Source organism: Triticum dicoccoides, chromosome 5B (genome assembly GCF_002162155.2).
Source record: "Triticum dicoccoides isolate Atlit2015 ecotype Zavitan chromosome 5B, WEW_v2.0, whole genome shotgun sequence".
Lineage (NCBI taxonomy): Eukaryota > Viridiplantae > Streptophyta > Magnoliopsida > Poales > Poaceae > Triticum > Triticum dicoccoides.
The window spans coordinates 63,850,346-63,863,836 of NC_041389.1; positions in this window are offsets into that span (position 1 = coordinate 63,850,346).

Consider the following 13,491-nt stretch of genomic DNA (forward strand, 5'->3'; position numbering starts at 1 on the left):
AATTTGGTAAAAGTGGGATTGGAGAGTCCTCAATTTCAAATAGTATTGAACCCACTATCTCGGATTTCAAGGAATTTGATTATGATAATTGTTCTTTAAAAGGTTGTATTTCCTTGTTGCAATCCGTTGTTAATTCACCTCATGCTTATAGTCAAAATAAAGCTTTTACCGAACATATTGTTGATGCCTTGATGCAATCTTATGATGAAAAAACTTAATTTGGAAGTTTCTATACCTAGAAAACTTAATGATGAGTGAGAACCTACTATAAAGATTAGAATTAAAGATTATGAGTGTTTTGCTTTGTGTGATTTGGGAGCTAGTGTTTCCACGATTCCGAAAACTTTATGTGATATTCTAGGTTTCCATGATCTTGATGATTGCTCTTTAAATTTGCACCTTGCAGATTCCACTATTAAAAAGCCAATGGGAAGGATCAATGATGTTCTTATTGTTGCAAATAGAAATTTGGTGCCCGTAGATTTTATCGTTCTTGATATAGATTGCAATCTTTCTTGCCCTATTATTCTTGGTAGAACTTTCCTTAAAATGATTGGTGCGATTATTAATATGAAGGAAGGGAATATTAGATTCTAATTTCCATTAAAGAAAGGCATGAAGCACTTTCCAAGAAATAAAGTCAAATTACCTTATGAATCTATCATGCGTGCTACTTATGAATTTAGTGCCAAAGAGGGCACTCGTTAGATCTATCTTCGCTTTTATGCCTAGCTAGGGGCGTTAAACGATAGCGCTAGTTGGGAGGCAACCCAATTTTTCTTTATTTTTTTGTTTTTTATCCTGTTTAGTAATAAATCTTGCATCTACCTTCTGTTTAGATGTGTTTTTATCTTTTAATTAGTGTTTGTGCCAAGTAAAACCTATAGGATAACCTATGATGATAGTTGATTTGATTCTGCTGAAAAACAGAAACTTTGCATGCACGAATATAATTTTGTTAAATCACAGGAACGTGCTTTTGCGTTGATTCTTTTTGCTTCTGTTCAATAAACAAATTTTCCAGGACTTCCTATTTTGTTAGGAGTTTTAGAGTTCCAGAAGTTTGCGTTAGTTACAGATTGCTACAGACTGTTCTGTTTTTGACAGATTCTTCTTTCCGTGTGTTGTTTGCTTATTTTGATGCATCTATGGCTAGTAAAATAGTTTATAAACCATAGAGAAGTTGGAATAAATTAGGTTTAACAACAAAATAAATAAGTAATGAGTTCATTGCAGTACCTTATGTGGTGGTTTTGTTTTCTTTCACTAACGGAGCTTATAAGATTTCCTGTTGAGTTTTGTGTTGTGAAGTTTTCAAGTTTTGGGTAAAGCTTTTATGGACTATGGAATAAAGGGTGGAAAGAGCCTAAGCTTGGGGATTCCCAAGGCACCCCAAGATATTCAAGGATATCCAAAAGCCTAAGCTTGGGGATGCCCCGGGAAGGCATCCCCTCTTTCATCTTCGTTCATTAGTAACTTTACTTGGAGCTATATTTTTATTCGCCACATGATATGTGTTTTGCTTGGAGCATCGTGTATTACATTAGTCTTTGCTTTTTAGTTTACCACATTCATCCTTGCTGTACACACGTTTTGGGAGAAGCCTATTTGATTAGAATTTGCTAGAATACTCTATGTGCTTCACTTATATCTTTTGAGTTTGATAGTTTTTGCTCTAGTACTTCACTTATATCTTTTAGAGCGCGGTGGTGACTTATTTTTGTAGAAATTTCTAGTCTCTCATGCTTCACTTATATCTTTTTGAGAGTCTTTTAGAATAGCATGGTATTTGCTATGGTTATAAAATTGGTCCTAGAATGGTGAGCATCCAAGTTGGGTATAATAAAAACTATCATAGGAAGTGAATTAGATGTTATGATCAATTTGATACTTGATAATTGTTTTGAGATAGGGAGGTAGTGATATTAAAGTCATGCTAGTTGGGTGATTATGGATTCAAAGATTGCTTGTGTTGAAGTTAGCAAGTCCCATAGCATGCACATATGGTTAAAGTTGTGTAACAAATTTGAAACATGAAGTGTACCTGGCTTGTGCATCCTTATGAGTGGCGGTCGGGGACGAGCGATGGTCTTTTCCTACCAATCTATCCCCAGTAGGAGCACACGCGTAGTACTTGATTTTTGATGACTTCTAAATTTTTGCAATAAGTATATGAGTTCTTTTGACTAATGTTGAGTCCATGGATTATACGCACTTTTATCTTTCCGCCATTGCTAGCCTCTTCGGTACCGTGCATTGCCCTTTCTCACCTTGAGAGTTGGTGCAACCTTCGCCGGTGCATCCAAACCCCGTGATACGATACGCTCTATCACACATAAACCTCCTTATATCTTCCTCAAAACAGCCACCATACCTACCTATTATGGCATTTCCATAGCCATTCCGAGATATATTTCCATGCAACTTTCCACCATTCCGTTCTTCATCATCATGACATACTTTACTTTTGTCATATTGCCATTGCATGATCATGTAGTTGACATCGTATTTGTGGCAAAGCCACCATGCATTATTTTTCATACATGTCACTCTTGATTCATTGCACCATCCCGGTACACCGCCGGAGGCATTCATATAGAGTCATATCTTGTTCTAGGTTCGAGTTGTAATTCATATGTTGTAATCAATAGAAGTGTGATGATCATCATTATTAGAACATTGCCCAAAGAAAAAAAAGGGGAAAGGCCAAAAGAAAAAAAAAGGCCCAAAAAAAAGGAAAAAAAGGGGAAAAAAGAAAATAAAAAGGCAATGTTACTATCTTTTTTCCACACTTGTGCTTCAAAGTAGCACCTTGTTCTTCATGTAGTGAGTCTCATATATTGTGCTTCAAAGTAGCATCATGTTTTTCATATAGTGAGTCTCATAAGTTGTCTTTTTCATACTAGTGGGAATTTTCCATTATAGAACTTGGCTTGTATATTTCTACGATGGGCTTCCTCAAATGCCCTAGGTCTTCGTGAGCAAGCAAGTTGGATGCACACCCACTAGTTTTCTTTTGTTGAGAATTCATTTATAGCTCTAGTGCATCTGTTGCATGGCAATCCCTACTCCTCATGTTGACATCAATTGATGGGCATCTTCATAGCCTGTTGATTATCCTCGTCAATGTGAGACTTTCTCCTATTTTGTCTTCTCCACACAATCCCCATCATCATATTCTATTCCACCCATAGTGCTATATCCATGGCTCACGCTCATGTATTGCGTGAAGGTTGAAAAAGTTTGAGATTATTTAGGTATGAAACAATTGCTTGGCTTGTCATCAGGGGTATATAAGTTGGGTACATCTTTGTGTGACAAAAATGAAGCATAGCCTAACTATATGATTTTGTAGGGATGAACTGTCTTTTGCCATGTTATTTTGAGAAGACATGATTACTTTGATTAGTATGCTTGAATTATTACTATTTCTTTTATCAATATGAACTTTTATTTTGAATCATTTGGATCTGAACATTCATGCCACAATAAAGAAAATTACATTGAGAATTATGCTAGGTAGCATTCCACATCAAAAATTTCTTTTTTATCATTTACCTACTCGAGGACGAGCAGGAATTAAGCTTGGGGATGCTTGATACGTCTCCAACGTATCTATAATTTTTTATTGTTCCATGCTATTATATTACCTCTTTTGGATGTTTATGGGCTTTATTTTACACATTTATATCATATTTGGGACTAACCTACTAACCGGAGGCCCAGCCCATATTGTTGTTTCCTATTTCAGTATTTCGAAGAAAAGGAATATCAAACGGAGTCCAAACGGAATGAAACCTTCGGGAGCGTGATTTTTGGAACGAACGTGATCCAGAGGACTTGGAGTGCAAGTCAAGAAGCAGCCGAGGCTCCCACGAGATAGGAGGGCGCGCCCCCCTATAGGGCGCACCCCCCTGTCTCGTGGGCCCCTCGGGCGGCCACCCACATACTTCTTCCTCCTGTATATACCTACGTACCCCGAAAACATCCAGGGGGCAGACGAAACACAATTTCCACCACCGTAACCTTCTGTATCCGCGAGATCTCATCTTGGAGCCTTCGTCGGCGTTCTGCTGGAGGGGGAATCGACCATGGAGGGCCTCTACATCAACATCCACTACAAAAAAATACACTTCCGTGATGATACGTGTTTGTCATAGTAGGTCGCATTTTTTGTCATGCATGTACATCCATGACAAATTTATGACAGAATCAAGATAGTCATACCTGTGCTGTCGTAGAAGTGTTCCATGACATTACCAAAATTATCATCATGGAAGTGTCCACTTCCATGACGATAAATCGCGCGTCACAAAAGTGCTTTCATCAAGGGTGACCGACACGTGGCATCCACCGAACGGAACGCCGTTAAGCTATTGGGTCGGGTTTTGGATCCGATAACCCGTTAACAGCCCCGACCAATGGGGATTTTCCACGTGTAAAATCATCATTGGCTGGAGGAAACACGTGTCAGCTCACCGTTGGGACAGATGTCATCCGTTCATTGGACCGAAGGTGCCTATGATACGGCGACACGTGGCATGGCCCAACAGAGGCCCATTCCTGTGAAAATGCCGGCCCGTTTGACTTGGTCAAAAGGTGGCGGGCCGGCCCACGGAAAGCCTGTTAACGACCTGTTCGCATATAGCACATTTATAGCCCGCTAACCCAGGGCCTGTTACGCCCTATCCGAATTAGGCCCAGTAGCGTCATCTGGGCCGTCCAATATGATTCAGCCTGTTTTAACTTCCGGCCCATGTGTGACCCATGACTTCTTTCGGCCCATATGAGGACCTTTGTAACTCTTGACCCATTAACAGCCCGTGGTGAAACTAGCCCGTAATGAACAGTGTATTACTTTATACCCATTAACGGCCCGTTATTCCATTGGGACGTTTCCAGCCCAAGTCATCTTTCGGCCTTCTCAGGGCCCATTGATTCTTGGGCTCACTTGCGGCATTTGGTTACATATGGCCCGTTACAGTCATTTTCTGCTTGTGGGCCAAATTCAGCCCGTCGTTACAGTCGGCCCGTTTGCGGACCGTTAATACATTGGGCCGTTTTCATGTCAAAAAAACTCGTTGGGATGTTTTCATAGAGTTATCAAATACAGCCTATTAACGGCCCGTTATGGTCCACGAATAGTACGGCCCATGATTGGCGAAATGATGATACGCCCCGTAGAAGGCCCATGGATCCTATGGCCCGTATGAGGCCCATGGATAGTACGGCCCATAGAAGGCCCATGGATCGTATGGCCCATAGAAGGCCCATGGATCGTACGCCCCGTAGAAGGTCCATGGACCCTACGGCCCGTAGAAGGCCCATTGATCCCTAAGGCCCGTATAGAAGGCCGATGGATCCTACGGCCCGTATAGAAGGCCAATGGTCCTACGGCCGAACGAAGGCCCATGGATCATACGGCCTGCAGGAGGCCCATGGTTACAACAGTCCATGTGTTGCCATGATTATTTTGGCCTAGTTACCAAAAGTAGGCTATTGTGGCCACTAGAAAAACACAGAAAAAGAACTAAAGTGACTACAAGCAAACAACTAAACAAGACAATAAGGAAATAAATAAGCAAGCAATTAAGGCTAGCCTATTACCTCTATTACACATATTACATCCACTGGGCATCAAAGTTCGCCACCAGTGCAAATATAGGGAACAAAGCAGCATATAACATACACTGGCCGTCAAAATTGGCCAGCAGTGCAAATAAACGCGGCAGCAAAATAAGAGCATAACTGAAACAACTTCAGAAGAGCTCAAGAAACGTTATCCTGGGTATCCACCATGCTGGCAATAAGCTTAGCAAGCTGATTAGCTTTGTCCTGTTTGGCGCTAAAATCCTCCAATGCTTGCTGTTGCACCAGAAAGTATGCATCTAAATGCTCCAGGGACTTCCGCAGTCCTTCCGCTTCTTGTCGCAGCACAGCTGATCGATATCTTTCAGCTTGTAGTTGAGACTCAAGAAACCGAACTGATTTAGACAGTGAGTTTGAATAGCTTGTGCAAGCGGTAGTGGCCAGTAACTCGAACACTAAACCAAGACAGGACTTTGGGGTTGTCTCGCTGTCTTCAAGATAGTCTTTCTTAGTTGTTTTATCAGCTTTGTTGGAGACCAACAAGGATGTGTCACTATCCTGAACCTTATCTGCATCACATCCTTTACCATTGCTTAATAAGGCACTCTTCCCCAATATTCTGTCAGCATTCTAAAAGAAGAAACAAGCAGACACATAATAAGTTTAGCATGTACTAGTATATGAAACTCATTTCGGTGAACCAGTTAATTAGTAAGGTGAACAGGATTAAACTACCAAGTCTTCTATTGCCAAGTACTAGTACATAATAAAAGCATCAAACAAACATATATCTATGTCCTATGGTCACTGCATTGTCTTGCCAAATCAAAATAGAGACACGGTTCAAATCATATCAGTTCAAGACAAAGCAGCAGTGAAAGAATACAAAGCGTGGGAAACTACACGGCACAACAAGATTTCAGATGGGTACCACGGGTCTACATGTACAACAACACTATTGGCTCTGTTGTGATGCTAGTAATGTGCATGATATGAAAGTCAACTATATTCACAATTGAAATTGAAATCAAAAGAGATATTGATAAGAGCAAACCTGTTAAAGAAACATGCGTGAACATACCTGCTATGCCATAGGAGTTTCGATTGGATCCTTCAATTTAAAAATAAGTTTGTATCAGTAAATACAGTGATACAAGAGCAAAGCAATCATAGTTAAAAAAAGGCGCGCCTAAGAGAGCGCTTAAGCGCGCCTAGGCTCTAGGCGTTGGCAAAACGCATTGCACATAATTACGCTTAATCTGTGCATAACTGCGCATAAGCATGCGCTTTGGTCAGTAAAGTGCAAGGCGGTGGCAAAAAGCATAATTAACGCCTAGCGCTTTTTTGAACTATGATAGCAATGGAATCTTAAATTAGAACAATTGTTCTTCAGGTTTAGGCACTTGTTCTACATGAATAGAGTACAGTAAGATGCAAGAATATAATACTTAAAATAGAAAATGAGCTCATAGACCTTACCACATTCTTGGTTCGGGACCAGTACAGAACAAGGCATTCCAAGTCATCATCTGGTAAATGTGTCTCAGGAGAACGTAAGGGAATTTGATGAGTTTCTTTGCCAGTGAAGTACGTTTTCTTCAGGTAATTCCGATACTAACACCAAGCATTCTTGAAGATAGCAGAGGTATTAGCACAGGTTACCTCATCCTGAGTTTCCAAATTGGTCCTTCTCTATAGAGAAAAATGGGAAAATTTGCTGTATTATAACCATCATGGAGGTAGGATGTATGGGAAGAAGCAAAGTAATTGTCGTGAATAACATTACTTACACATAACTCCTGGACAAACGCCTGCAACTAGCATTTTCCTTCATCTTCAGTATAATATTTCCAAGATGGGAAGATACGCACATACGATTTAACAACATCAAATACGATAGATGCTAAACTACGACTGGCTGGTTGTGCTTCCTCCACAGGAATATGCGTACTAACTGGTGGAGTTGGGGTTTGCCGTGATAGTACTGGCCCTTTGGGCACTGGAGCTGCCTTACTAACTGCTCTTGTTTGGGAGCTCTATGGTGGAGATGGTGCTGTGTTCAACAGGAACTGGGTTACTATCGGATTGGGTTGGGGTTAGATTGGGTGAAGCTGGTTCTCTGCCCATCACAGTAGGGGTACAATCTGCGAGAATTTGGGTTATGTGTGGTAGGGCTGGTTCTTGTGCATGTACAACCAGGGTGCTATCTCCATCAAGAGGTAGCACTGTTTTATTTGAAGACCGTGTTTTTATTCCGCTAGATACTAGCATCACCCGCTCCAATTCAAATGGCTGATAAACATGAAACATAGTTGAATGTACAGACATTGTATGAGAGACAGATGCAATAGATAGTGTCGAAAAAAGAGGGCATGAAATAGTTGACATGTATATTGTTTAACTAAAACGGATAGCATGATATAATTTCACATATATGATGTCTATCTAAATTGGATAGCATAGCATAACATAATTCAAAGATATGATGAATAACTAAACATGATCGCATGACATAATTCACCTACATGTTATCTAAGTAATCAGGATCACATCATTTAATTCACATATGTGATTTATATGCTAAACAGAGGGCATTCGATATGATGTCTGAACTAAGAACATGGTGTTGAATATTGTGTATATGATGTCTAAACTATGCAATGCAAGACACCGTATGCATGATATGAGCAGTATAACCGTGCCAAGTTAGAGCATACACCTCAGTAGGGGAATGGGACTGGTCATCTGTCTCTGAATCCATCTCTAAGGAGCTATCGGGACCCAACAAGAGATCTGCTTCGACAGGTAGCACTGTCTGCTCTGAAGGCCTTGTTTTCACTCCAGATTTTTCCATCTCCCACCCAAATGGCTGATTCACAAGAAGAGTAGTTTAATGTACAAACATTGTTGGCAAATGGAAATGTAATTAAGAAAAGGATGGGCAAGATATCATTCAAATATATGATGCCTGGTTAAACAGGATGGCATTGCACATTTCACATATATTATGGCTGGCTAAAAGACATGAGACTGCATAATTCCCATATATGATATAGAAACTAAACATGTGGCATTACAGAACATGTCTAAACTAAGCAGATGACATATATGATGTCAAAAGTAGGCACTGCAAGGCAACATATGCATGATATGACTAACATCATCATGCCAAGGTAGAGCAAACACCTTGGGGGTAAATAGGAGTGGTCAGCGGCGTCTGAATCCGCCTTAGAACAGATATCTTCCTCTGGATTACAATCTAGAGACGAGTGGGGAGGGTTTGCCATTGAACCCACCATGGAGCGATGTCTGCATGACATTGTATTGCCGCACAAAACTCTTCTCTTTTTCTCTACATGTTCAGCATGACTGTGCACAATATCTGACATGCATACGAAAAAATATGGTGAGATTATGTAAGGAGAGCATGCAGAAATTTAGAGTGATGGTAACAACCAGTGGATGGATCCAAAAATAATGATAGCAGGCTGATGATTGCTTTAAATTAATAAAAAGACAGATGATGATTGCTTTACTATTTGTTTCCCACCCAAGATGAACAACATAGGCATACCCTAGGTGAACAGATATTAGACATACATACTATTCATTGCTGCCTCGATATGTGGCCCACAACTAATTTAGAACTCAAGTTTGAACACTAACTTGGACCTGAGTTGGGAGTCCAAGAGCTGAACAGGACGATAAAGTAGCAGGTAAGTTTAAGCAATGCATAACATAAGCAGAAACAAAAGAGTGCGACCTCTCTTGTGGACCCGTGTACTCCTCAGGTTCATCTGCTGAGTCGATGATGGTGATGTCGTTGGGGTGGGTGCTGGCGGCAGGGAAGGAGATCTGAGGCGGCGAAAGACTGTCAAGAGTCGTGATGTCTGGTTCGGTGGATGCTTCTGTCGATGAAGCAGCTCAGGTGAGGTGGACGATGTCGCGGCAGGAGCAGGACAAACCACACAAAGTTCCCTTCGACACGTACTTGTAACTGAAGTAATTCTGTAAGGGCTCATTTGGCTTGCATGATTCTTAAAACGCAGGGATAGGAAAAACACCGGAATAGGATAGGAAAATGCACATGGTAAACAGAGCATTTGTAAACACAGGATTTCTGTCAACTTGGGTGTTTGTTTTACAGGAATTGGAAGAGCAGGGGAATGCAGAGAAACATGGCCAAAATAAAGAGAAACCATATTAAAGCGTGTACAGTTAGAATGTTATTCTAGCACTAATGCACTTGGTCTTGTTTTCATGCATAGGATTTTGAAAAGTAGGTCCAGGTGGATGTTTTTCTTCATTCCTTTCAACAAAATGCATGAATAATTGAATAGTAGAGTGCCATTGGAAAATTCCCTATTGCTATGTTTTTCCGTTGAACCAAAATAGCCCTAATGGATCGACGTGAATGTATAGTAATAAGTGATGCAACAAGTGTACAACCTATTTGCCGTAGCCATGTCGACCTCAGCATCATTGGGTTGGTCGCTGAAGCAGTTGAGGCAGAGGTGGCTGTCGGAGGTGTGGAGGAAGATCTGAGGAATCTGTAGACGGCGTCCAGGGCACTGCTCTGTTGTGATGGATCGTTCTATCATTGGAGCAGCTCCGGTGAGCCGTAAGACGTCAAGGCTGAAGCAGCACAAGACAGAAATCGTCAATCTCAAGTGGGATTCTAATAGCATCTCCAATAGATGATGTAAAATGGATGTAAAATTAACATCACCAAAAACCACCTGACTACAACACATGAGGTAAAAACTGTTGACTCTGAACTTAACTATCGAAACTGAAATTTACTGTGGAATCTGAATGCTACTGTCAAAACTGAATGCAATGGTAGCAGAGAGGCACTTGACATGTAGTTTAGGGAGGGCCTGCAGTTCATCTTCAACCTGCACCCCCCTGAGCCGCCAGCCACCACCGGCCAAACCGCCGACCCCAGCGCCGCCTCGCCGCCCCGAAACAACTCGCCACCGCCGCCCCGGCCAGCCCTCTAGGCCCCCCCCCCACCTGAACCCTAAGATAGATAGTGGGGTACCTCTCCGGCGAGCCCCCGTCCCCGCTGCGGGTGGTTCTTCCTTAACTCCGGCGAGCTCCCCCCCCAACCCCTGAAAATCGACTGACCCAAAAGTTGATTCAGTTGACTGGAGTGTGGCTTAATCGGAGCAGAGCAGCAGCACGAGCGAGGGGGAGAGCAGCAGCAGTAGCTGGGCGAGCGAGCGATCGAGAGAGAGCCGAAGCAGCAGCAGCAGCGCGAGCGAGCGAGCGAGAGCCGGAGCAGCAGCAGCAGATCCGGCTGGTATGGACGCCGCCGCCGAAGGGGCCTCGCACTGGGGGAGAGCCGCCATGGAGATGTCGCCCGCAGCGCCGGCTTCAAGGTAGCCGCTCCATGAGGGTGCCGGATGGAGCACCGTCGGCGCCGAGAGGTCGAGTTAAGGAGAAGGTATGATGCGATGAGTGTACAACCTCTTTGGTGGCGCCAAGTAGACCTCGGCTTTGTCTGAGGAGTCGGTGAGGATGCTACGGTTCCGGTGGAGCAGGTTAAGGCGGCGCTGTGGGGATGTAGCAGCCGCGATAGATGAGGCGATCATCGGAGCAGCTCCTTGGAGGTGGAGGACGGGGCGGTTGAATCGGTGAGATGGCGAGATGGACGACGGATCCTCATCCAGGGAGGTGGACGAGGGACGTCGAGCTGTTGCGCTGGACGACGTCGTCGGGGAAGAGGCTCCGGCTGGGCAGCGGTGACGTGGCAGACGGAGGAGGGTGGGGTTTCGCGGCTGGAGCGGAGAGGTTATGGCGGCCTGGGATTTCGAATGGCGAAAAGGGGGCGATGGGAGGGGGTGAAGCATGACTTAGGGATGCGCTTGTCCAAAATGTAGGGTGTGTTACGAAAGTACGCCCCACTGATTTGAACTAGCGGCCCTTTTGGCTCAGGGTTAGAAGGGGGATTTCGCGTTTCGGGATTTGGCAGCTGGAGGGAGTTTTCGCGCGCGTTGTAATTTCGGGATAGCAAGGCACGGGTTGTGAAGGCGCCAGTTTTGGGAGCACGATATCTGAATTTTAGGGATATAACAAGACGCCGGTTGAATTTTAGGGAGAAGCCTAACGTGTAGTAATATTGTACTACTTGTACGTACCAAATCAATTCGCACTTCCCTCAACCAAAAAGAAAACAAAAAAAATAAAACTATTCACACCACACAAAGAGAGAGTCTTGCCCCGTTTTACTATACAAATGTTATTCAAAGCTACTCCCTCCTTCCATCTATATAGGGCCTAATGCATTTTTCGATGCTAACTTTGACCAAATATTAGAGCAATGATACATGACATGCAACTTACACAAAGCACACCATTAACTTCATCTGTGAAAGGTTCTTTCAATGATATAATTTTCACATTGTGCATGTCATGTACTATTAATCTTGTCAATAGTCAAAGGCGGTCTTAAAAATCTCATTATGCCCTATATAGATGGAAGGAGGGAGTATGAATCCATGTTATGTCCGATTAATTTTTTTCGCTTGCTGTATAATGCATGTAACCTACTCATACCAACATTTTAGTGCATTCCAAATGTCTATACAACCGTTGCAATTTGAACTAAATTTGAATTCGTTTCTCTATTTTAATAAGAATCTACAATCATGATTGTTGCCAACTTCAACCATCATTCGTGTATTACCTTAATAACACACCACATGATTACTATAGAGATAGATATGAACTATGTGTACTACATGAACTCGAATTCTATTTTTTGAATACACTTGATGTTGATTCCAAATAATAGTACATTTGATGTACTAACTATATATTCATAATATAAACCATGTTCCATACGTACACCGTGTTTATCACACAAAGTATAGTGCCCCGCCCCCTACATTATGACAAGTATTTAGACCTGAGTTGCAAAAGCCACACATTAGCCCAAATTATAATAAATGTTCTACATTATGATATCTTCTTCAAGTATCCGTATCCACCTTTTTATAATGAATTATGATCTTTGTTCATCTTCTACACCTTCACGATCCTCTTCTATTTGTAGCTAGCTAGCGCTAACTTTCTATCGTGCATGCACACGCCCGCCCTTCTCACACACCCTTAGCATCCCCTCCATCGCGAACGTTCATTATTTCTCTTTAGGTCGTCCACCAGCGGTGTGTGTAGGCCCCCGGCTCCTTCTTTCTGGCACACACCGGTCGATATACCTCTCTAGCCAAGTGTGCCTACAACAAACACATATATACTTCCCCTCTTCTCTTCTCACCGTCCATGCCCCCATATGTCCAATACGATTCCACGCAGGTGCACACTCCCGCCCCTCTTTTCATTAATCACATGCTCGCACACTCCTCCCCCCTCGACATGGTAGGCCTCTCGCACCACCTCCTAGCCACACCCTCTCCCCCTGTCTGCCTCTCCGAACCTTATTTGCTTCTAACACATGAAGGCGTGTATATGAACTGATCTCCCTACATATAGCCAGGTCGACTATAATTCGTTTTCACCAAGCACTGATACACTTACCTCGCTAGTTATGTCTCTCCTTTTCTTGGACACACGACGGTTGATCTTCCTATGTAGTTACGCATGCTTACCACAACCATATCTTCTCACCTCATCATCCTTGAATACCTCCCGACCCGTCTCTCACACGCATGTGCATAGACAGACAGACATCCCCCGCCCTCCCTTATTGATATTGCACTCATACCCTCCGTTTGTCTAGCAGGCCTTTCCCACCATTTGTGAGACGCCACTCCACCACCAACCCTCCGATGCTCTACCTTTGTCTTTTTCCCAACCTTATTCCTCTGCTACACATATCCATGGATGTCGATCGATCTCCCTCAATACATAGCTCGGTCTCTCTCCTTGCCCACACAT